Source organism: Lithobates pipiens, unplaced genomic scaffold, assembly GCF_037356315.1.
Source record: "Lithobates pipiens isolate NorthernLeopardFrog02 unplaced genomic scaffold, aLitPip1_a1.2 Scaffold_13, whole genome shotgun sequence".
NCBI lineage: Eukaryota > Metazoa > Chordata > Amphibia > Anura > Ranidae > Lithobates > Lithobates pipiens.
Window position 1 is genome coordinate 481,623,309 of NW_027507718.1, and position 24,112 is coordinate 481,647,420.

General features: G+C 39.7%; 1 long non-coding RNA gene across 1 annotated transcript; it reads right to left on the bottom strand.

Moving 5' to 3' along the window:
* Window positions 1–2,812: 2,812 nt before the first annotated feature.
* On the bottom strand, window positions 2,813–3,546 carry LOC143976189 (uncharacterized). Its single transcript, XR_013272556.1, has 2 exons — window positions 3,302–3,546; window positions 2,813–3,180 (listed from the first exon to the last, which is right to left on the bottom strand). It is a non-coding gene; the product is annotated as an uncharacterized LOC143976189 (long non-coding RNA).
* Window positions 3,547–24,112: the final 20,566 nt, after the last annotated feature.

Consider the following 24,112-nt stretch of genomic DNA (forward strand, 5'->3'; position numbering starts at 1 on the left):
CACTTCATTACTGTGCGGGGGCTCTGTGTTATCCTTGTGGTCAACACGTTCACGGGTCCTACCTCATTTCTGATCTGTGAGCATTTTATGGCATTGGATGCACTAACAGATACTTGTATTTGTAACATTTTGTCGTCTCTGCTAAACCAAGATACATTGTGCCGTCTCCAGCAGGGGTAGGCAACCAGGGGCCCTTCAGCTGTTGCAGAACTACAAGTCCCATCATACCTCTGGAAGAAATTGTAACTGCCAGCCTTGCAATGCCTCATGGGAAACAGCTGGAGGGCCCCAGATTGGCTACCCCAGGTCTCCAGTGTGTGATGCTGTATAAACATGTGATGAATAAGTATTTTCAGACATATGTTTAAACTCCAACTAAATGCCAGCCTATTTTTTGAATTTTAGGCTTGGTTCACACTAGTGCAATTTTGATATGATTTCATGTGTAATTATTTAGTGCGACTTTGTTTGTGATTTAAACGCGATTTGTGATTTTATGGCTGTGAGTTTTTGTACTAGTAGTACTCTGGGAGGGGAGTTGAGGGTTAAAAAAAAAACATAAAATAGTTTTTCAAATTGCATCTACATGTGATCTACATGGGATTTCTGTGTATTTCCATTAAAGTCTATGGGCCATAATCAGGCTGGAATCGTACCAAAGTAGTATATGAACCTTTTCTGTACTGATGTGAACTAGCACCAAAGTGATATGTGAATAATAAATGTTGCACTAATATATAATCAAAAATCAAACTCATAAGTAAATGTCCAAAAATAGTGACCAACAAAATTTTTTATTTAGGTGCAAAGAAATAGTCCTCTGTGAAAAAGGTAAAGTAACTCCAGTCCCATTTAAATGGAAAAGATGTATGAATAAATAAATAAATATATTACTTTAGTATCACCGGTGTCACCTGCCACCAAAAGTGTCTCAAACTGTTTTTGAATACCTGAGACCAGGCCACCTTCTTCTATTGCTCTTTGGTTCAGTTCTGATGCTAATGGGCCCATTGTAGGCACTGCTACACAGCCCCATACACAACAAACTACAATACACTGTGTGGTCTGACACCTTTCTGCCAGAATCAGCATTAACTTTTTTAGCAATTTGAGCTACAGAAGCTCTACCAGTGGCGGCTGGTGAGTTCTTTCTTTGGGGGGGTGCTGTTTGTCAGTCCGGCACTTACCCCAGCTAGGCGGGTACTGGGTGACAGACAGCATGCAGCAGCTCCGTGTCCTCTCCTCCATCGGCGGCTTCTAGCATGCGGATCCTCCCTTCCTCCTAGGCATCCAATAGGGCTACCTATCCTTTCAGCCAATCAGGGTGACGGGTGTGAAAACCTGATTCCTGATTTGCCGGTAGGAGAATCAGTGTTACAATTGTAGCACTTACCCCGAAGGAGAGGCTGAATTTTTCTGGGCTTACCGATTACCTCCACCAGCTCGTACTCGTTGTCCTTGTCTAGGGGTTCCCAGGGTTGATAACCCAGTAATGGCAGAGACTGATACTTGAATTCCTTGGTAGGATTTTTATTTTGCATAAAACAAACTCAGTCTCTAAGTTGGGAATAGAGGGCATCAGGGTAAAGTTTAGCTCAGGTGCTTGGAACTGCTGACTTCAATAAAAGTCTCTCTCTGTACATAATCCAGGGAACAGTCGCTCGCAACTGGATTCTTTACCTTACTGAGCAGCCAGCCTTGTGCGTGGCTCTCTTACTGAAGAGTCCTCCCCTGGTTGCGTGTAGAGTTGCTGGGCCTCTCCAAACCCGAGACGGCACCGGAACATCTTAGAATCCTCCTTCCAGTTACTGCGCCTCGGACTAGCCAGTTCCGAGGCTCGGAAACGGATGCATCCACACCCCAGGCCATGAGGGCCCCCGGGGGCTGGTCAAGAGGACCAGGACCATGGAGTCAGCAACAACTTTTGGACCGGAACCCCGAACCATGTGACTTTGACACCTTAAGTACCCTCTCCCGAAATACACAGCGAGGCAAACTCCTATTGATTGGCTCCGAAAGAGAGATTGGTACCTAATGCATTCAACCAGACTGCGTTCTAAGGCCTCTCACAGGTGCGAACCCCACCTATGATCAGGCAGAACCTCGATACAGCCCAGCCAAACTGATGCCAAAGTACAATTTAGCACAATTAACCCCAAAACTTTACTATAGTTTTGGGCAAAAACTACATTTGCGAACATAGCTCATACTCATTAGGAGTTAGGATTAATTTGTAACACACCTGGGTGAGCTATTTGCACATTCTCTGTGCCCCAAGCCCATCCCATTTTGAAGCCTATTAGAGCCTCAGATGCTTTGAGCATTAGAATATCTTTGACTTGTTCTTCAATTATTATCCTGTCTATACCAATTGGTTTCTGTATTGAGTGTCAAATTTTCTTTAATGCTCATATGATCAGATGTGTATAGGAATACATACAGAATTTGCTAGAATTTATTAATAGACTAGACAGGATATGAAATATTGAGATCTGGTGTGTTTTATTTTTCCCCCTTTGTTTTAAAAAAATAAAAATTATTTTTAATTAACATCCTTTTTTCCTCCCTTTCTCTTCTTTTTTATATATATATATATATACATTTATGCCTAAAAAGTCCAACATGGTCAACAATTTTTGTTGAGGTTTTTGTGTTTTTCTTTTTTCTCTAAAAAGACTTTCAGATGCCATTGCAACAAGATAATCAATGTTATTCACTTTACCTGTTTGTGGTCATAATGTTATGGCTGATCAGTATATTTACTGTATAGACAATATTATATATGTAGAGCTATCTATGGTATAGGTACACATTTTGAGCTAATATTGTAATGTTTACTTAGGAGTCATTTTTTTTACATGCTAGTTGTGCTAGATTTCCAACAAACATAGAACAGGGAGAAAGAAAACCTAGTCTCTTTTAAACATTTTGAAGTTTTGAAGTTGTTTTTCTTTTGGGGATGTAGAAAGTATATTTTTCAGCAGGTACTTGCTTCAACTTGCTCATTCATTACCTAGGAAGGATGTTGTACTGGATGTTGTACTGGATCCACCCAATGCCACACATCCCTAGAAGTTTCAGGACCGTCTCCTCCAGTCAGCACATCTTGCCCATTAACAGTGTAGAGATAGTTGTGACTGATTAGGATACCACAGCTGACTCCCAATTCCAAGATGGTGGCTGAGAAAAAAGATAACGCTAAAGAATTCAGTTTGTAGATAGATAGTGCTCGACTTCTCGTGCTGGAAGTAAGTGGTTTTTTAAAAGTCTTCAGCTAGAATACTTGTAGTTGTTGACTTACCTTTTTAGGATCTGGGTGAAGTTTCTCTTTAAGGAAAGTCTGGTGTAGGCTGTGAGTTGCAGCTTACTCAGAGCTATAGAAATTCCAGTTTGAGAGCACTGATTGGTTCACAGGGAAATGTCACATGGCAGAATCATGTGTTCCTCCATTCTTTGAAGTATCAGGTATTTCCTTCACCTCCTAGCAGTGAAAAAAAGTGGTGAGGTTGCAAAGGAAAGGCAAGTACATTTTATAGTGATCAGGGCATTAAAGCTTTGCTTTCTGTAAACTGGATCTGACTAGTACTTGAATTTGGTTGAAAAGGCACTGTGCCTACGTAGTGATCTAATGTAATGTGAATGCCCCCATGTCAATATAGAACTTCAAACTCTGTGCAGAAAGTTAGGCCCAGAGTAAGAGAAACAGAGACATTGACGCAGGACCTACATAATTGGTTTCAAAGGGGGTTTAGCATAGGGTGGGTTTTACAATTTGAAAGAAACTATTGAGTCTGGGTACCTACCTGATTGATTGGTGGAGTTATGTAAGAACAGAAAGGGCTTTCTGCCATGGTTGGAAGGGGGGTTGAGGAAATCTTCAGTCAAAAAAGAGCTGGCGTTGGGCAACTCGCCACCCCTTTAATTTATTTTCTTGTTAATGGCATTCTGACATAAGCTGTTGCAGCTTTTTCTTGGTAGTTATAGCAGTTAGCGGGGGTACAAGGTGCTTGAAGGTGGATTTATGGTCAAATGTATGGTTGAGTGCCAGTGAACTGCGGCTGTTGGTCTGTATTATAGTAAAATGCCTAAAAGGACTTTGGGGCTTCATTTCTATTACACCGAATGTTACCTTATTATTTATACGTTTGTTCATAAAAGCCTGCTATGGCCATTAAATTCCAATTTGAGGTTTATTGGAAAGTGTTGGAGTGGTGGTCAGGCAGTACAGGGGACAAATCATCTTTAATACCCTAGTAAAGAATTTTAGACCAAGCACACATTGCTACATTTGTATGCATTAAGCTGATCACTTTCGTGTGTCTATCTAACAGAGAATATAAAAGTCTTTCCTTTTCCTTTATTGGGTTAAATATTCCTTTGGCAAACCCTGATGCTGGGAGCGTTCCAGAGCCTTTTCCAATCCCCATTTTCAAAAACCTTGTTTTGTCAACAACAATATTGTTGAAGCATGCGAGACATCCCAGCTCCAATAATACAATAATTGGATGAAGAAGTACAAACTAGGCGGGTTTGGAGGAGGGCTGGATAAACTCCCAGTATGGCTGGAAGCTGTCTTCACGTCTTCAGCATAAACATCTGCCATTGGACCGCATTATGTGTCCAGAACATGGCCTTGTTTATGGGGATTTGTCTCCAACCATGCAGATCAGACTGGTTGGAAACCTTGTGTTTTTTTCTCTTGTGTTCACAACAACAATGAAGATCTAGTTTACCTGTCGTATGGGAATTTATGATGTGTATATATTGCCTCTGGCACAGATAACTAGGCAAGTGTAGAAAGAGTCTACGTTGCAGGTGTCAATATTCTCCTCCTTATACAGCAGATGTTTCTGCCGTCTCATGATGTCACCCGTTTTACAATATTCCTCTGAGACTTTAAAACTCTTTAAAAAGAATCTTTAGTCTTTTCATAGTTGTTTTATACATATGCATGCGAATGTGAGCCGAATTATGTTCCCAGCATCTGCTATTGTTTAAAAAATGTGTTTCTTAATATATTTCGTATTAACATATGTACAAAAAGGAAGTGACATTTGCGTTTTATACACACACACACACACACACACACACACACACACTGCAAAATGCTAATGGCAATGTCTGTGTGCTCCAGGTCCAGATAACATTGAGTTATGACACTGAATCAGTGAATCAATGAAACTTTGATACTGTATGCACAGATCCTTCCCTCCTGCACTGTGGGGAAAGACAGCTAACACACAGATAGGGTAGCCAACCCGCACATGCTCAGTTGTGTCTTTTATGCTGGAGAGAACATTCCCTTGTTCTCAGAGCTAGCCAGGTCACAGGATATTGACATCACACATGTGAGCATGTATAGTGGAAATCTTCTCCTACCTGAACACACAGATCTGGACAAACTGTGCAGGTTATCATGTGACCGTGGTATACAGACCAGGCAAAAAGGTATATAGTGGCAGTATTTTAATGTAAAAAGAAGTTTTATTCGCTGTGGGCACTGTGGGTGAGCAGATGAACTATTTTCTTATTACTGGGTTTAGTAACACTTTAAGCTTACAAAACTCAATTTGTAATCATAGCCTTGCAAAACCCTAAATGGTACACAAGGAACATGTAAGCAGGTTCAGGTGGGGATTCAGAAGGAGGATGCGCTCACGCCCCTAGAGACTGACAAAGGTATATGCCTAAAAGTTACATTAAGGTGACACTTTCCGTAATGAGGACATTATCTTGGTTTTGTTACTGGTTACTTATCACTGTACCGATTCTAGGCTGACCACTCTGCAGCCCTCCACCTCTTCATTTAGCAGTTCTGAACCGGCACCGTGTAGCATGCACCAAACTCCCCCAGTCATTTTCCCGTCACTACTCCTTGTGACTCCAACATACATAATTAACCTCTTACTCCATCAGTTCACTCATTGCTAATGTTCACCTTAGCATTACACTGCTTATATATTCCAGGAAGCCCCAAACCATGATGCATTCTCTTGAGAACTCAATCTTCTCCTCTGTGACTACCAGACCAGGTCCCTAGGATTCCCCATACGGTTTTATGGAAGCAATCTAGCACATCGATCACAAGGCATTAGAGTTGGAGGAACATTGGCTGTTTGCCTGTTTAGTGAACACCCAAATTATGAGGGCGATCAACCATTTGTTCAGCCTGCCAAATGACCATAATGCACTGCACAGCTACACAGTGCATTTGAAGCCGTGAATGGCTGAAGCAGTGAAAGCCTTGCCAAATCAGGGCACATAGCACTGTCAGTGGCATGATTGGACACTGTGATGATGACTCTATCCAACCATGGCTCATTGCTCTTAGTCCCACCCCACACTATAAAAATATTCTTCCCACTGCGGCCATTTGCTGTGTGATAGTGATGTGGAGAGAGATAGAACAGAGCTAAGTTCATTGTTATTAGCAAGTTAGTGTGCTATACATACAGTGGTGTGAAAAAGTGTTTGCCCCCTTCCTCATTTCCTGTTCCTTTGCATGTTTGTCACACTTAAGTGTTTCGGAACATCAAACCAATTTAAACAATAGTCAAGGACAACACAAGTAAACACAAAATGCAATTTGTAAATGAAGGTGTTTATTATTAAAGGTGAAAAAAAATCCAAACCATCATGGTCCTGTGTGAAAAAGTGATTGCCCCCTAAACCTAATAACTGGTTGGGCCACCCTTAGCAGCAACAACTGCAACCAAGCGTTTGCGATAACGTGCAATGAGGCTTTTACAGCGTCCTGGAGGAATTTTGGCCCACTCATCTTTGCAGAATTGTCCTAATTCAGTTACATTAGAGGGTTTTCGAGCATGAACGGCCTTTTTAGGGTCATACCACAACATCTCAATAGGATTCAGGTCAGGACTTTGGCTAGGCCACTCCAAAGTCTTCATTTTGTTTTTCTTCAGCCATTCGGTGGTGGACTTGCTGGTGTGTTTAGGATCATTGTCCTGCTGCAGAACCCAAGTTCGTTTCAGCTTGAGTACATGAACAGATGGTCGGACATTCTCCTTCAGGATCTCTTGGTAGACAGCAGAATTCATAGTTCCTTTTATCACGGCAAGTCTTCCAGGTCCTGAAGCAGCAAAACAGCCCCAGACCATCACACTACCACCACCATATTTTACTGTTGGTATAATGTTCTTTCTATGAAATGCAGTGTTCCTTCTACGCTAGATATACTTGGACACACACCTTCCAAAGAGTTCCACTTTTGTCTCATCGGTCCACAGAATGTTGTCCCAAAAGTCTTGGGGATCATCAAGATGTGTTGTGGAGAAATTGAGACGAGCTTTGATGTTCTTTTTGCTCAGCAGTGGTTTTCTCCTTGGAACTCTGCCATGCAGGCCATTTTTGCCCAGTCTTTTCCTGATGGTGGAGGCATGAACGCTGACCTTAACTGAGGCAAGTGAGGCCTGCAGTTCCTTGGACGTTGTTGTGGGGTCTTTTGTGGCCTCTTGGATGAGTCGTCGCTGCGCTCTTGGGGTAATTTTGGGCGGCCGGCCACTCCTGGGAAGGTTCACCACTGTTCCATGTCTTCGCCATTTGTGGATAACGTCTCTGTGGTTCGCTGGATTCCCAAAGCTTTGGAAATGGCTTTATAACCCTTTCCAGACTGATAGATCTCAATTACTTTCTTTCTCAATTGTTCCTGAATTTCTTTGGGTCTCGGCATGATGTGTAGCTTTTAAGGATCTTCTGGTGGACCTTACTGTGTCAAGCAGCTCCTATTTAAGTGATGCCTTGATTGTGAACAGGTGTGGCAATTCAGGCCTGGGTGTGGCTAGAGAAATTGAACTCAGGTGTGGACAACCACAGTTATAGTATGTTTTAACAAGGGGGGCAATCACTTTTTCACACAGGGCCATGATGGTTTGGATTTTTTTTCACCTTTAATAATAAACACCTTCATTTACAAATTGCATTTTGTGTTTACTTGTGTTGTCCTTGACTATTGTTTAAATTGGTTTGATGTTCCGAAACACTTAAGTGTGACAAACATGCAAAGGAACAGGAAATGAGGAAGGGGGCAAACACTTTTTCACACCACTGTATAAGCCTTCCTAATAGACATTTTAGATTTTTCCAGTTCAGGTCCCATAAACTTCAAAGAGGTTTGTTATTCAGTTTGTTTGCGATGTTCGAAAGTTCTGCAACCGGGGGTTATTTCGGCCCATGTCTACCAGGCATCAATCGCCTAAAGATGGACCTCTCTTTACTGAAGGCATTCGTCCATTACAGCTGGATTTTCATTAAAGTCCAAATAAACATAAAAGCAGCATTTAGTACATCACTCTAACCCTGGTGCCCTGCCCATTATTCGGTCTATACCTTTCTACAAAGTCAGTTCAATGATAGCACAGAGTCCATCTTCAGGAACCCCGAATGGGTTCCAGCCAAAGGTACAAAAGCTGGTTACATCTCCACATAGATACTGCTCTTTCTCCCATACATGGACAACCCTTTTTAAAGCTTGCCACACCTTGAATTTATAATCCACCAGTGGTGAGTTACATTATGAACATCTGGAAGTAAGGCAGAACAGTTTAATTCTTTATCGACCTGGAGGCACCAACTCAAATAGGTAACCAGATAAATATAAATGAGTCACCCACCTACAAACACATCAGGACAAACGTATTGGGCGCCTCAACTCTTTCTCAAGTACTTGGATGTGAAGATTTCCTATTCTTTGTATTTATTTCATGAACTGGTTACAATGTACAACTGAAAAGTTGAAAGAGGGTGGTACCTTAAATAAAAACCAAAAAAATAAACATGCCTATACTTACCTGCTCTGTGCAATGGTTTTGCACAGATTATCCCTGATCCTCTTTTTCTGGAGTCCCCTGCCAGTGCTCCAGACTCCTCCTCTGCATCGGGTGCCCCCATGGAAAGCGGCTTTCCATGGGAGCACCCGTGTAGCCTTGTTCCCGAGTCCCACTGCTGCATCCATTGACACAGACAGCGGGAGTCTGCCCAGCCCCCCGCTCCCATGTCACAACTTTTGATTGACAGCAGCAGGAGTTGCTGCGCTCATGCACATCCCTGGATCGGATCAGGCTCAGGTAAGAAAAAGAGGGGGTCTTGTGGAAGCTGCAGCAAAGAAGGTTTTTCACGCTAGTGCATAGAATGCATTAAGGTGAAAAACCTTAAGGCTTTACAAACACATTAAAGAAAGAAATCAAATGCAGCCACCACATCTAATGACTGGTAAACTGCAATATATTACATTAAATTTTAATAGTTATGTCTGCCTCTATTTTTTTTTTATTTTTTTTATAATTTGGTGCTGATGGGGCGCTGCAAGCAGAGGTCCTATTCTTCACTTTCTCTGATAATTCTGGGAGTGTTGGAGGTTCTACAGTCCCCCTCCAATCTGTCCCCCTCTGTTCTGCTGTCCCCCTCCATTCTCCTCCGTGTCCCCCTCCGTTCTGCTGTCCCCCTCCGTTCTCCTTAGTTTCCCCCCCCGTTCTGCTGTCCCCCTCCATTCTCCTCTGTGTCCCCCTCCATTCTTCTGTCCCCCTCCTTTCTCCTGCCCTCCTCCGTTCTCCTCCGTGTCCCCCTCCATTCTGCTGTCCCCCTCCGTTCTCCTCCGTGTCCCCCTCCGTTCTGCTGTCCCCCTCCATTCTCCTCTGTGTCCCCCTCCATTTTGCTGTCCCCCTCCATTCTGCTGTCCCCCTTCATTCTCCTTCATGTCCCCCTCCGTTCTGCTGTCCCCCTCTGTTCTCCTCTGTGTCCCCCTTCCTTCTGCTGTCCCCCTCCATTCTCCTCTGTGTCCCCCTCCATTCTGCTGTCCCCCTCCTTTCTGCTGCCCTCCTCCGTTCTCCTCCGTGTCCCCCTCCGTTCTGCTGCCCCCCTCTGTTCTCCTCCTTGTCCCCCTCTGTTCTGCCGTACCCCTCCATTCTCCTCTGAGTCCCCCTGCATTCTGCTGCCCCCTCCTTTCTCCTCCTCTGCCCCCTCGATCTTTCAGGATGGAGAGTGGAGGTAGGAGTCAGTAAATCTGGCACCTTCCTTTTCCGAATGAACAGTCAGTGATAACTAACTCTGTCCATTCACATAACTAAAACATCGTAACCTGTGTTTAAGATACTTCAGTTTATAAATGGAGAGGAGCATGTGTCCTCATCCCCATGGGGAAAAAAGGGCGTCAATTTTGTTTGGGAGCCACGCCGCACGACCGCGCAATTGTCAGTTAAAGCGATGCAGTGCCGAATCACAAAAAGTGCTCTCGTCTTTGGCCAGTAAAATGGTCCAGGGCTTAAGTGGTTAAGCTTTTCCAATAAAACCTAGAAGCTGATTGGTTACTATGCACAGTTGCACCAAATTCTGTGTGCACTATTCTTAGTAAGTCAAGCCTATTATGTCTTGGGGATCCCCTGACCCTGCCTGTGAAATTGGGCATTTGTGTGGTGTATACAACCTACTACAGCAAAACTGACATTTACAAAGAAAAAAAAAGTGTATTTAAATTGTCGGCGAAAGGAAAGCTCCCAGCTGCTTCATTCTGCTTGTAAACCAAACAGCTGGGATTTCCTTCATCTTTACTAGACCCTTAAAGTGATTGTAAAGGTTCTTTAAAAAAAAAAGTTTTTCTGTGCTACTCCGCTGACAGAATACACCAATCAAAGCTGCAGCCTATTGGCTGCAGGCCCTGATCAAATGAAAGTTTTCCAGCAGTCCAATTCATTTATTTGTTAATAATATAAAAGTTAATAATAATAGGAAAGTGTGTGTGTGTGTGTGTAAAGACTGAAAGTTTAATTTCACTTTTGTGGTCTAATTTTAGATACATCCATTATTTCTAACCTTTCTAGCCGTTTCTTTGGCGCACGATTATACATAGGGCTACAAGATATGCTGAACGATTTCAAAGTGTTGACAGACTGAAAAAATCTTAATTTCAATTTTACATTTAATCTCTCTTTCATAAATGTAAAAGTAATACAGTATTATATACCCGTCTTACAATTTATCAGTGCTTGAAATTATGCAGTTTATCCTGTCACACATAGAGGGCGCTCAATCAACAATGTCTGCATTTATTTTCATGAATATTCATGATTAGGATCTCTATCTGAAAAGATCTGTATTTTCCATGAAGTTATACCTTTCTTGGTAAGAAGTTCCTTCACAAACAAATATGATTAAAAAAGAGCATAAGAAGATAATAAGAAAAATCTACAACAAAGCCGTCACATTATGCTAATCTCTGAGAATATGTTTGCAGGAGTTTGTTGTATAGATTAAAAGATAACTGGACAGGCAAACATAATGGTAAAAATATAAAGATTTAAAGAAACAAAGCAATTCAATAGGTAGTTTTGAGAGAAGGTCTTTTGTCTGCAATATTTATAATAACAGAAATAGCAGTGGCAGCTGGTGCTCCAAACCACCCACCCTGCCACCCCCCCCCCCTCCCCCACACCTCCCGTTCGATCAATTCCCCCCCCCCCCTGTCGTTTGCCTGTCCGCCCACCAGCCCCGCACTTACCCCTTCCAGGCCATGGGCAGCTTCTCCCTGCGTCTCCTCCTTGAAGGCTTTGCCCCTGTTTCTACTCCTGGCCGGCTAATACGATCGTTTCTCCTCTCGGCCAATTGCATCTTAGGACCCACTTTCTGATTGGCTGGGAGGAGAAGCAGGAAGACAATAGCAAATATTAATTTGCTGTTGTCAGACAAGTGGGTGTGCTTGGAGCACAGTGCTCTGTGCCCTGAGCCCTCCCTTTTTGAAGCCAATCAAAGCCTCAGGCTCTAATCATGTGCTTAAAAAAAATGTAAATCTAATGTGTCCAGTGCCCTGCATGTAGATTAGGGGGCGGCCACCACTGAGAAAGCGACACAAAAATGTTTTTCAAATCTGTTTCTGTTATTAGACATAAAGATATTTCTCTCTCTCTCTCTTCTCTTTCCTTTTGCCTCTCCCTTCTTTTCTTTCCCCTCTGCCTCTGCTTTCCTCTCTCCTCTCTTCTTCCTTTCGCCTCTCTCCTTTCCTCTCTCTCTCTCCCCCTCCCTCTTCTTTCCTCTCTTAGCTCTCTTCTTTCCCCTCTCCTCCCTGCTTACTTTCTCTTGGCTTTCCCCTTTTTTTCCTTTCGCTTCTTTCCTCTCCCTTTCTGGTTTGCAATTTCACTCCTTTCACCTCTCTTTCTTTCTCTCTCTCCCTTGTTTCTCCAAACCTCTTTCTTTCTTCTTTCCCCTCTCCTCCCTTTTCCCTCCTTTGCTCTTCCCCCTCTTTCTTTCTTTCTCTTTCTCCTTTCCTCTCTCTTCTCTCTCTCCTCTCTCTCTCTCCTTTCCCCTCTGCTCTCTTCTTCCTTTCTCCTCTCACCTTTCCTCTATCTCCCCCTCCCTCATTTCTTTCTCCTCTCCTCTCCTCTCCTCTCTGCTTTCCCATTTCTACCTTTTCCCCTCTCTTCCCTTTTTATCTCCTTTCCTCTCCTTTCCTCTCCCCTCTCTCGCTTTCCTTTCCCCTCTCCTCTCTTCTTTGTTTTTCCTCTCACCTTTCCTCTCTCTCTCTCTCCCCCTCTCCTTTCATCTCTCTGCTCTCTTCTTTCCCCTCTCCGCCTGCTTACTTTCTCTTCTGCTTTCCCTTTTTTTCTTTCTCTCCTTTCCTTTCTCCTCTTTCCTCTCTCTGCTTTCCCATTTCTCTCCTTTCCCTTCTCCTTCTTTCTTTCTCCCCCTCCTTTCTCTTCTCCTCTCTCTTTCCTTTCCCCTCTCATCTTTCTCTCTCCACTTTGCCCTCTCCCCTGTCCTTTCTCATTTCCCCTCTCTTGTTCTTTCTTTTCTTTCCGCTTTCCTCTCTTTCTTTTTCTTTCTTTTTATCTCATCTTTCCCTGCTCTCTAGCTCTTCTTTCCTCTCTCCTCTTCCCTCTCTCTCTACTTTCCCCTCTCCTCTCTCACGCTCACCTTTTTCCTCTCCCCTCTTATTCTCTTCTTGGCCCTCTCCCTTTTCTCTCTCCTTTCCCTTTCTTTCTCTTTCTCTTGATTTACTAAAGGCAAATAGGCTTTTCATATTGCAGGGAAATTTGTCATAGAGCTTAGTAAAGGAGGTGAATTTTCACTTTGCAAGGAATACCCAATCATGTGCAAGAAAAAAAAAAGCATTTTTGCTTGCACGTGAATGGATGATGGAAGTCAGCACAGCTTCATCTCATTCTCTAATTTCTGAGGAAAATTCCCTTGCAAAGTGAACAGCCTATTTGCCTTTAATAAATTAACCTCTCTCCTTTCCCTTTTCTTTCTCTCTCCAGTCTAAACGAATAAATTAAAAATGAAACAATATTTGATATGGCTTTACTTTGCTTGCAACTTGCTTGTATGCTTTTTTTTTGTAAAAATATATCTACCAAATGTAATGTAAAATATATTAGAAAGTATTGCATGTGAAAATGAAAAGAAGGAAGACAGAAGGAACCAAAAGGAGATTGTAAATGTCACTTTGTTATAGTGACATTTTGCAAAATCGTACAACTGAGTTTAGATATGTGTAGATATGATGAGTATTATTTTGATGTTGTTTAGGGCTAGTATACACAGGCTTTTAAAATATATGTGGGGTGTGTTTGCAATAAATGAATGTGTATGAAGGAATAAAGCCAATGCACTTTTGTACCTTTAAAATGGTCTCTAGCATTTTTTGTTTTGGTGGTTTACTTAAAATCACATCTAAATTTGCAGTGAAATTTCAGAAAACCCCACTATGTGTTTGTCACATGTTCCCATTCATACAGTGTACCTAAATATCATTTAGGTGAATATAATTTAAACAATATGGGGGCTAGAAACATGCACACATCTTACATGCTAGGAGGAGAAGAATCTGGGAGTTTTGGTAGATCATAAGCTCAATAAAAGCATGCAATGCCAAGCGGCAGTTTCCAAAGCGAGCAAAGTCCTTTCTTGTATTAACCCCCCTGGTGGTATTCCCGAGTCTGGCTCGGGCTGGGATTTCAGTACCATAAGCGGTAACCCCGAGCCAGACTCGGGATCGCATCGCTGGATACAGGGAGAGTTACTTACCTTGTCCCCTGGATCCAGCGATGTCCTCCGCGCTGTGTGATCGAGACGTCCTCCGCTTGATTCACAAAGTGCCCGAATGCCACGAGCTCCGTTCCCTGCAACGTTACAGCGCACAGGAGCGGAGATCGGCGCCAAATTCAAAAAAGTAAAACACACAAAACACACAGTACTGTAATCTTACAGATTACAGTACTGTATAAAACAATTACACACCCCCTTTGTCCCTAGTGGTCTGTCCAGTGCCCTGCATGCACTTTTATATTATAAATACTGTTTTTTTCTGCCTGGAATTTGGAGATTGCCCATAGCAACCAAAAGTGTCCCTTTATGTCAAAAGTGATTTTAAACCAACTAGAAAACAGCGATAATAAATTAGAATCTTCCAGGCCAGGCAGGAAGGTGTTAAAGATGCTGCAGGTACATGTTTATTTTTCTCTAGGCACAGCCATACTGAACCTGCCATGTCTGAGCCTGGGGCTGTCTCAGGAATTAAGTTATAGAATTGGAAATACCTATTAAGTTTTAATTCAAGTAATTTGTATTATATTTTATTATAAGTATGGCCCACAGTGCTCACTGGAACATTCCGAAGTTTAGAAATCCTTCTGTAACCTATCCCATCAGTATGTTTTGCAACAATAAGTTTGCAAAAGTCGTGAGAGAGCTCTTTGCTTTTACCTATCATGAGATGTTTTAAACATCATCCAATGTTATTGTGTGACACCTTTGTATTCAGACACCCTTTTATAGGCTTTCAGTTGAGACTGAACCAACTGATATTAATTTGCACTGACCAGGAGCAGGATTGCTTTCTAATTACTGATAGATTTAAGCAGGTGTCTTGGCTTGCCATGCCTTTTTGCACCTCCCTTTCTTCATGTGTTCAATATTTTATCCGCCCATCATTCCATTTTATTTGTATGTATGGATTGCATGGGTTGTTACCAACATGTGGTAAAAATGGCATGTCAATAGCACCCTTAGAAATCTGTTTACCCAGAAAAATGGTGTTGTGTTCAATACTTATTTTACCCGTGGTATATCTATCTATCTATCTATCTATCTATCTATCTATCTATCTATCTATCTATCTATCTATCTATCTATCTATATATCTATATATATATATATCTATATATATATATATACAAATATATATATATATATATATATATATATATATATATATATATATATATATATATATATACAAATCTGCCATAACATTATGATGACTCACCTAATTCTGATTGAGTAGGTCCCCTTTTTGCCATCAAGAGAAGCCCTGACCTGTCCTGGCATGGATGCCACTAGACCTCTAAAAGAGTGTTGTGATATGTGGCAGCAAGACATCAGAAACAGATCGTTTAAGTCCTGTAAATTGCCATGACGGTTGAGTGCATTACTTATTGTTTTCTTTGAAACAATTGTATTTATTAAGTCCTGGTCTTTCTGAAGATCTCCACAAGTGGTCCTTGGCTCTTGGACAACTCTTTTGATAATTATTTTCACTTCTCTGTCAGACATCTTGTGAGGAGCACCTGGTCGTGGGTGGTTTATAGTGATATGATGTCCTTTCCATTTCTGGGGTTTTGCCCCAACAGTGCTCACTGGAACATTCAGGTTTGGAAATCCTTCTGTAACCAATACCATCAGTATGTTTTGCAACAATAAGGTTATGAAGGTCTTGAGAGAGCTCTAAGCTTTTACCCATCATGAGATTTTTCTTGTGTGACACCTTGTTAATGAGACACCTTTTTATAGGCCATCAGTTGAGACAGAACCAGCTGATAATAATTTGCACTGACAAGGGGCAGAATTGCTTTCTAATTACTGCTAGATTTCAGCTGATGTCTTGGCTTTCAATGCCTTTTTGTACCCTCCTTTCTTCTTCATGTGTTACCTTTTTCCCAGTATCATTCCATTGTTACATACATAGTAGGTGAGGTTGAAAAAAGACACAAGTCGATCAAGTCCAAATTGTATTAACCACTTAAGGACCGCCTCATGCCGATGTATGTCGGCAGAATGTCACGGGTGGGCACAGGCACGTATAGGTACATTGCCCTTTAGGAGCCCAGCCGTGGGTCGCGCGTGCCGCTGGTGGTGCACTTGCGACCCGGTCCTGAGCTCCATGACCGTGGCCGCGGGACCTGCGGACCCGATCGCCGCCGGTGTCCCGAGATCGGGTCACAGAGCTGAAGAACGAGGAGAGGTAAGTGTAAACAAACCTCTCCTCGTGCTTCCTAGTGTGGCTGTCACTGATCGTCTGTTCCCTGTTATAGGGAAAGACGATCAGTGATGTCACATGCCAAGCCACGCCCTCAACAGTAAAAAAACACACACACTCACACTTAAATCCTACACTGCCCCCAGTGGTTATCCCCTTCACTGCCAGTGACATTTTTACAGTAATCAGTGCATTTTTAATGTATTAATGCCAATGGTCCCAAAAATGTGTCAAAATTGTCCGATGTGTCTGCCATAATGTCGCAGTCACAATAAAAATTGTAAAAATCTGTGATCGCCGCAATTACTAGTAAAAAAAAAAAATATTAATAAAAATGCAATAAAACTATCCCCTATTTTGTAGACGCTATAACTTTTGCGCAAACAAATCAATAAACGCTTATTGTGATTTTTTTTTACCAAAAATATGTAGAAGAATAGGTATCGGCCTAAACTGTGGAAAAAATAATTTTTTATATATTTTTGGGGGATTTCTATTATAGCAAAAATTAAAAAATATTGAATTTTTTTCAAAATTGCCGCTTTATTTTTGTTTATAGCGCAAAAAATAAAAACCGAAGAGGTGCTCAAATACCACCAAAAGAAAGCTCTATTTGTGGCAAAAAAGGATGCCAATTTTGTTTGGGAGGCACGAGCGCGCAATTGTCAGTTAAAGCGACGAAGTGCCAAATCGCAAAAAGGGGCCTAGTCCTGGAAAATGGTCCGGGGCTTAAGTGGTTAAACAAAACTTAATTTATTTTATTTTTATGTTTTTTTGTTTTTTTTATGTTATTTGTTTTGGTTTCTTTGTGTATGGATTGCAAGGGTTGTTGCTAACATGGTGAAAATTGCATGTCAATAGCACTTTATATTTACCTAGAAAAATGGTGACGTGTTCAATACTTATTTTACCCGCTGTATGTCCCAAAAAAGAGGTTGTAGCACTCTGATGTCCATTCTGGTCTGGTTTTGGAGACTGTAAAGTCAAATCGGTGCAAGTTATAAGGTCGTTGTGTTAGTTTACTCAACTGCATATTGTGAGATGCACAATTTAAATGAAACAATAAAAGTGCTGCTTTTCCTCTTCTGATTGTTGAATTGGAGCAGCAGGATTTTAAAAAGTAAATATACTTTCTATATCATATCAATCTGCAATTAGAATCATGCTTTGTATGTGACAGGTAAATTTGAAGAAACAAATGTCCTGAAAGGTAGGTGAATACAGAATAGAAAAACCCAAATTAATGATTAAAAGAAATCTATAACAAAATGTATTTTTCAAGATTTTTATCCAATAATCTTCTTACAGGTATTAAAACTACCAAAAGACACAGGATCACAAATAGATCATGAAACAGACATATTGATAAAAAGGATGTACAAATATTTCTTTGAAATTTTTGCGAATTTAGGAAAATTTCCATGGAATTTTACTGGTGAAATGCTTTGGAGTCAATAAACAAAAATTACATTTAGATGGTTTTTGGTGGTTGCTAAGAGTTTCTTTTGTCTTTAAGTGGCCACTGGGAAGCTTATTTCAACTGTCTTGGTCCCGCTCTTTAGTCAAAGACAGCCTTGTTATTTTGCTTTTTTTTTTACATAAAAAGAAAAAACAGACAAAACAGACAAAAAAAAAAAGAAAAGTAAAATAACAAGTGTAAATGAACAGTACTAAAAAAAAATAATACCTACCTGAGAAGAGGGAAAACGCCCAATGCAAAGAAAACTTAATGAAATGAACTAAACTACCTGAAATAAATATAAAATACCCTCTAAATAAAGTATAAAAAAGAATAGAATATTTTGTGGATGTGGCAGTTAAATCTGAAAAAATTATTTTTCTAAAAAATAACTTATTTTGTTTATCTTCACAATTGTCAGGGTCCAGAATGCTGAAAACAAAATAAATTATTACATTGAATAAATAATTAAAATGCATCCTAGCAGATTTTTATCTAAAGCTATATTTTTTTTTTAAACAATTTAAATTTAGCAAAATACAGAATCACAAACAAAAGTGAACAGTCATACAATGACACAAAGGTTCAGTACTTCTCATCTTTGAAAATGTGTTCAATTATCTTGCCATATAATTATAATTACTGGCAGGATATTATTAAAAAAAAAATCCTTTAATGCAATATTTTTTTCTTAAAAAATAGAAAAAATAGAAGATACAAAAGTATGATAACATGGATGATGATAATACATTTTTATTTACATTTTTATCACAGTAGTGTCTTAAAAGAAATGATAAATTTATACTAAAATAATATCACATAGAAAATGTATGGAAAATCAACTAATTGCAATCTCAAAGCAGCTCGCAATGAGCTGCACTCTAGGCATAGAGTTCTCCATTCACGTAAGGTTTCAATTCAGCACAAAAGAAAGACATGGGGAAACTGTGCCATGGAGTGCTGTCCGCAAATGTATTAGCTGATTTTTGAAGAATATATTATTATTATTATTATTATTATTATTATTATTATTATTATTATTATTAATAATAATAATAATAATAATATAATAGTAATAATAATAATTGTTTTATTAGTTGGTCAATAATCAGCCTAAAGTACATATAAACTCCACATTTTCTGAGAAAAAAATAGGGACACCTTACGGCAAAAAGTTTGATGGACAAAGGACACACCCTGCCATGCCCCCAGTAACATGGACCCCAAAGAGTTTGTATACAAACAATGATTTGTTAAACCCACAAGCACTATTTTTCAACACTGCATTTCTTTTTTATTCAGGATTTTCAAAATAACAAATGCAATAATTTAAAGGTTGGGTGAACGTTGCAGAGCAGTATAACACCTTTAGATCAATAGATAACTACAGGCATACCCCACTTTTAAGTACACAATGGGGTTTATTTACTAAAGCTGGAAAGTGCAAAATCAGACTCACTTCTGCATAGAATCCAATGAGCTTCTAACCCCAGCTTGTTCAATTAAGCTTTGGTAATAAAACCTGGAAGCTGATTGGTTTCTACACAGAAGTGAGCCTGATTTTGCACTTCCCAGCTTTAGTAAATAAACCCCATTGTGTACTTAAAAGTGTGGTATGCCTGTAGTATAAAGGCCTATACATTAGACAAATAAAGGAACAGTTACGGAGAAGGGGTCTGTGCTCCAAATCAGGGACAGATGAGAACTACAGTATGTCAATTACATTTAGTTTGCTGAAGCTCTGTGTACCACAAAAAACTGTTGTGTTTTGGTTCTTTTTTTTTTAATGTATGTTTTTACTTTTTTTTATCCTTTGTTACATATTAACACTGTAGATCTCCTACAGCCTCTTTGCAGACACTTCCTGTCTACATGCCTGCAATCCAGAAACTGCTGCATGTCATTACTTAGAACAGGTTTCCTAATAGTGACAACAGTGCACCATACCTGGGAAATATTTGTTGAAATGGCCACTTGAGGTCTCAATCCGAAGCCCATGTAACATGGTGACCGCGCAGGAGCACGACAGGTAGACAGTGGCAAAACATTGACAACTTTATACCAGGACGTGCGTCAAACAAGGACCTTCATGCCAGGATCACCAGATATTATTTTAATGAAAACTAAAGATATATAAATGTTGAAAATAACTCTTGAAATTATATTAATATGATAAAGCTTATATTCGATTCTAGTTATTGGGTTTACGTATACATTTGTCTGAACAAACTCTTCCATCTATCTTATAGCATAGTAGTACAGGCATACCCCACTTTTAAGTACACAATGGAGTTTATTTACTAAAGCTGGAAAGTGCAAAATCAGGTTCACTTCTGCATAGAAACCAATGAGCTTCTAACCCCAGCTTGTTCAATTAAGCTTTGGCAATAAAACCTGGAAGCTCATTGGTTTCTATGCAGAAGTGAGCCTGATTTTGCACTTTCCAACTTTAGCGAATAAACCCCATTGTGTACTTAAAAGTGGGGTATACCTGTATGATACTTCTAAATCCTCTTTTTTGGGGTTTTTTTTTCTTTTCTTTTTTTAAGATTTGAATTATTAAATGACAGAGAAAGAGTTAAAACATTATTTAAGGAACTTTTTACCAAACAAAAAAGGAAGACGTTGAAAAAATTGTTTTAAATTGTTTTTATTGAATTTTTACACATTTAAAAAAACTTACATACTTTGCAAATCAATTTGCAAATCATTCATAAAAATATGAAAAAATACAGAAACATTATGATTGATTCAAAGAAACAGGAGAGCAATAGGGATAGAACATAAAAATTTGCATTTCCAATGCTCAGAGCCTCTGGGAATCCATGGACATTAAAGTAAGATTATTATTATTATAATACAGGATTTATATAGCGCCAACAGTTTGCGCAGCGCTTTACAGGGCAGAGAGTACAGTTACAATACAATTCAATACAGAAGGAATCAGAGAGCCCTGTTCATTAGAGCTTACAATCTAGGAGATGACCATACATTTTTTTACCTGGCTGTCTGATTGATGTGCACCACGCCCAAACTATAGTAAGGAATAATTAAGGTAAGTTCTTTTAAAAACAAAAAAGGTATTATTCCAATGATGTCTGCTATTTTTTTATTTGTGGGGGGAGGGGGAATTAAATGTTAATAATACAAAAAAAAATGTATTAAACATTTTACAGCTTTTAAAAAAAAATGTAATGGTACTTTTCCATATTTCCCCCAATGGATTTTTTTTAAGGGGAATAATACACTTTGTATTGGTAATATAGTAATATAATTATTATCTGACCAATAATAGGCTCAAATCTGTCAGAACTGAATTTTCTGACTAATTCAGAACCAGGCAAAATGATACTTCAGTCTGCTGTTTAATTTAAAATAGATAATTCCTTTGGTAGAGCAGGGAATAGTTAAACCCATCCCTGTAAATTTGTTTGTGTGCGTTGGGGAGATTTTCCTTTTACTGTCCCCGAGAGACAACAGGAAGTGACGGAACAGATCTCTATTAAAAAAAAAAAAAAAAAAACACGTGTTCCCTTTGGAAGATTTCTTCTTTAATCATCCAATCAAGTTCCCGCTTACTTATTTCATCTGCACATGATTGGGTAACTGAACAATTTATTGTGTGAAGATTTAAGCTCCTTTAGTAAATCAAAATGTTCCTGCATATTTTTACAGATATAGCAATCATTAGCTAAATACACCAACTTATGTCCAATTTCAAGATTTTGTAATATTAATATTATACAGGATGAAGATGTATACAGCTTACGCAGAGCTTTACAACATAAGGACAGAAAGTACAGTTGCAATACAATTTAATACAGAAGAAATCAGAGGGCCTTGCTCATTAGAGCTTACAATCTAAGTAAAGTTTTTGGTGCCAAAGAAGAAAAATAATCTAATCTCTCTTCTTCATTGCTAGGGTCCACTCACACCTTTCTTTCTAAAACTGTGGTTAGAAAGCTCAGTAATTAGTGGGGGCCAGCTCTGTAAATGTTGAGGGTATGGATGCAGTTTTTACCTGCTTGCTACCCACCACCACTGGGCATGCACGTATCTTGGCACATGCTCAGTGGCACATCCACCCATGCCCAATTTTTTGCCAACTAGGTTCTGGCAGCAGGTGTGGGAGAAGGATATGGTCTGTGGCGGCCATATTTATATGATGGACTTCAGTCTCTTAATTCTGGTGTTGGCTTCCAGCCCTGCTGTTTAATGGAAGGTACCTAGAACCTCTCTCTGTATTTGCCTGAATTGCCTTGAATGGAAATTGCTTATGGCTTGGGATTACCTTTATGTGGTATTTAACTACTTGCCGACCGCCGCACGCCAATGTACGCCCCTATTTTGGGGACGGATGTCGTTGTTATGGCAGCAGCTAGCTGTCATAACCCCAGTATCCCCGTGTTCGGCCGGCGGTCGGCTACAAGATAAAAGTGGTCTCTGTGACCAGATCACTTTTATCGGTGGCAGGAGAGGGCCCCCTCCCGCCACAATTCTGGAGCCATCGGCAGCCACCCGTCTCCTGCCCATAGCAGGGCGAAAGCAACGTCAAAACATCACTTCCGCCCATAATTCGTAAAGGCATGACAACCTTTTTTTTTTTTTTGCATTTAAGTCCAAATATGAGATATGAGGTATTTTTGACCCCATATCTCATATTTAAGAGGACTTATCATGCTTTTTTCTATTACAAGGGATGTTTACATTCCTTGTAATAGGAATAAAAGTAACACCATTTTTTATTTTTAAACAGTGTAAAAATAAAAAATACATTTTAAAATAAATAAGAAAAAAAAATGTTTTAAACATGCCCCGTCCCGCCGAGCTTTCGCGCAGAAGCGAACGCATACGTGAGTAGTGCCCGCATATGAAAACAGTGTTCAAACCACACATGTGAGGTATCGGTGTGATCAGTAGAGCGAGAGCAATAATTTTAGCCCTAGACCTCCTCTGTAACACAAAACATGCAACCAGTAGAATTTTTTAAATGTCGCCAATGGAGATTTTTAAGAATAAAAGTTTGTCCCCATTCCACAAGCGGGCGTAATTTTGAAGCGTGACATGTTGGGTATCAATTTACTCGGCGTAACATTATCTTTCACAATATAAAAAAAATTGGGCTAATTTTACTGTTGTCTTATTTTTTAATTAAAAAAGTGTATTAAAAAAAAAAAAGTGTGCTTGTAAGACCGCTGCGCGAATACAGTGTGACAGAAAGTATTGCAACGACCGCCATTTTATTCTCTAGGATGTTAGAAAAAAATGTATAATGTTTGGGGGTTCTAAGTAATTTTCTAGCAAAAAAAATGTTTTTAACTTGTAAACATTGAGTCTGAAAAAGAGGCCCGGTCCACTTTAACATGGATGTATGCTCCCACACCTTGGGTTGATTTACTAAAACTGGAGCATGCAAAATCTGGTGCAGATGTACATGGTAGCCAATCAGCTTCTAACTTCAGCTTATTCAATTAAGCTTTGGCAAAACAAACCTGTAAGCTGATTGGTTTCTATGCAGAGCTGCACCAGATTTTGCACTCTCCAGTTTCAGTAAATCAACATATTTATTTATGATTATATATGTATCCTTGCTTTTTTATGCCTGGTTCCTAATCCTGTGCATTTATGGTTTAAGACAAAGAATGGGAAACTGAGTCAGCCTCCAGGACCCTACCCCTTGATGTCCGTCCCACCTGGTTGGGTCTGCCCTCGCTTGACGGCTCTTCTTCTCCCCTTGGGGTTTGCACTGCACAATGCCAATCCACACTTACAGTAGTTATATAGTGTTTTGTACATATCATTGTGAATAATATCAAGTTGAGATGGTTTGACTTTCTATTTTATTTGGATGTACCACTTATATTAACCACATCAGCCCTGGATAGATTTGGCCCCTTAATGACCAAGCCATTTTTTGTGATACGGCACTTCGTTCCTTTAACTGACATTGTACCCAAATGTCCTTTTTTTCCCCACAAATAGAGCTTTATTTTGGTGGTATTTGTTCATCTCTGGGGTTTTTTTTTTTGCGCTATGAATAAAAAAAAGAGCGACAATTTTGACAAAACATTTTTTTTTACTTTTTGCTATAATGAACATCCCAAAAAATGTAAAAAAAAATTATTTCTTCATCAGTTAAGGCCGATATATATTCATCTACATATTTTTGGTAAAAAATCACAATAAGCGTATATTGATTGGTTTGCGCAAAAGTTATAGCGTCTAAAAATAGGGGATAGTTTTATGGCATTTTTATTAATATTTTTTTTTATTAGTAATTGCGGCGATCACCGATTTTTACTTAATAGGGAATAGATTTATGGTATTTTTATTATTATTATTATACAGGATTTATATAGCGCCAACAGTTTGCACAGTGCTTTACAATATGA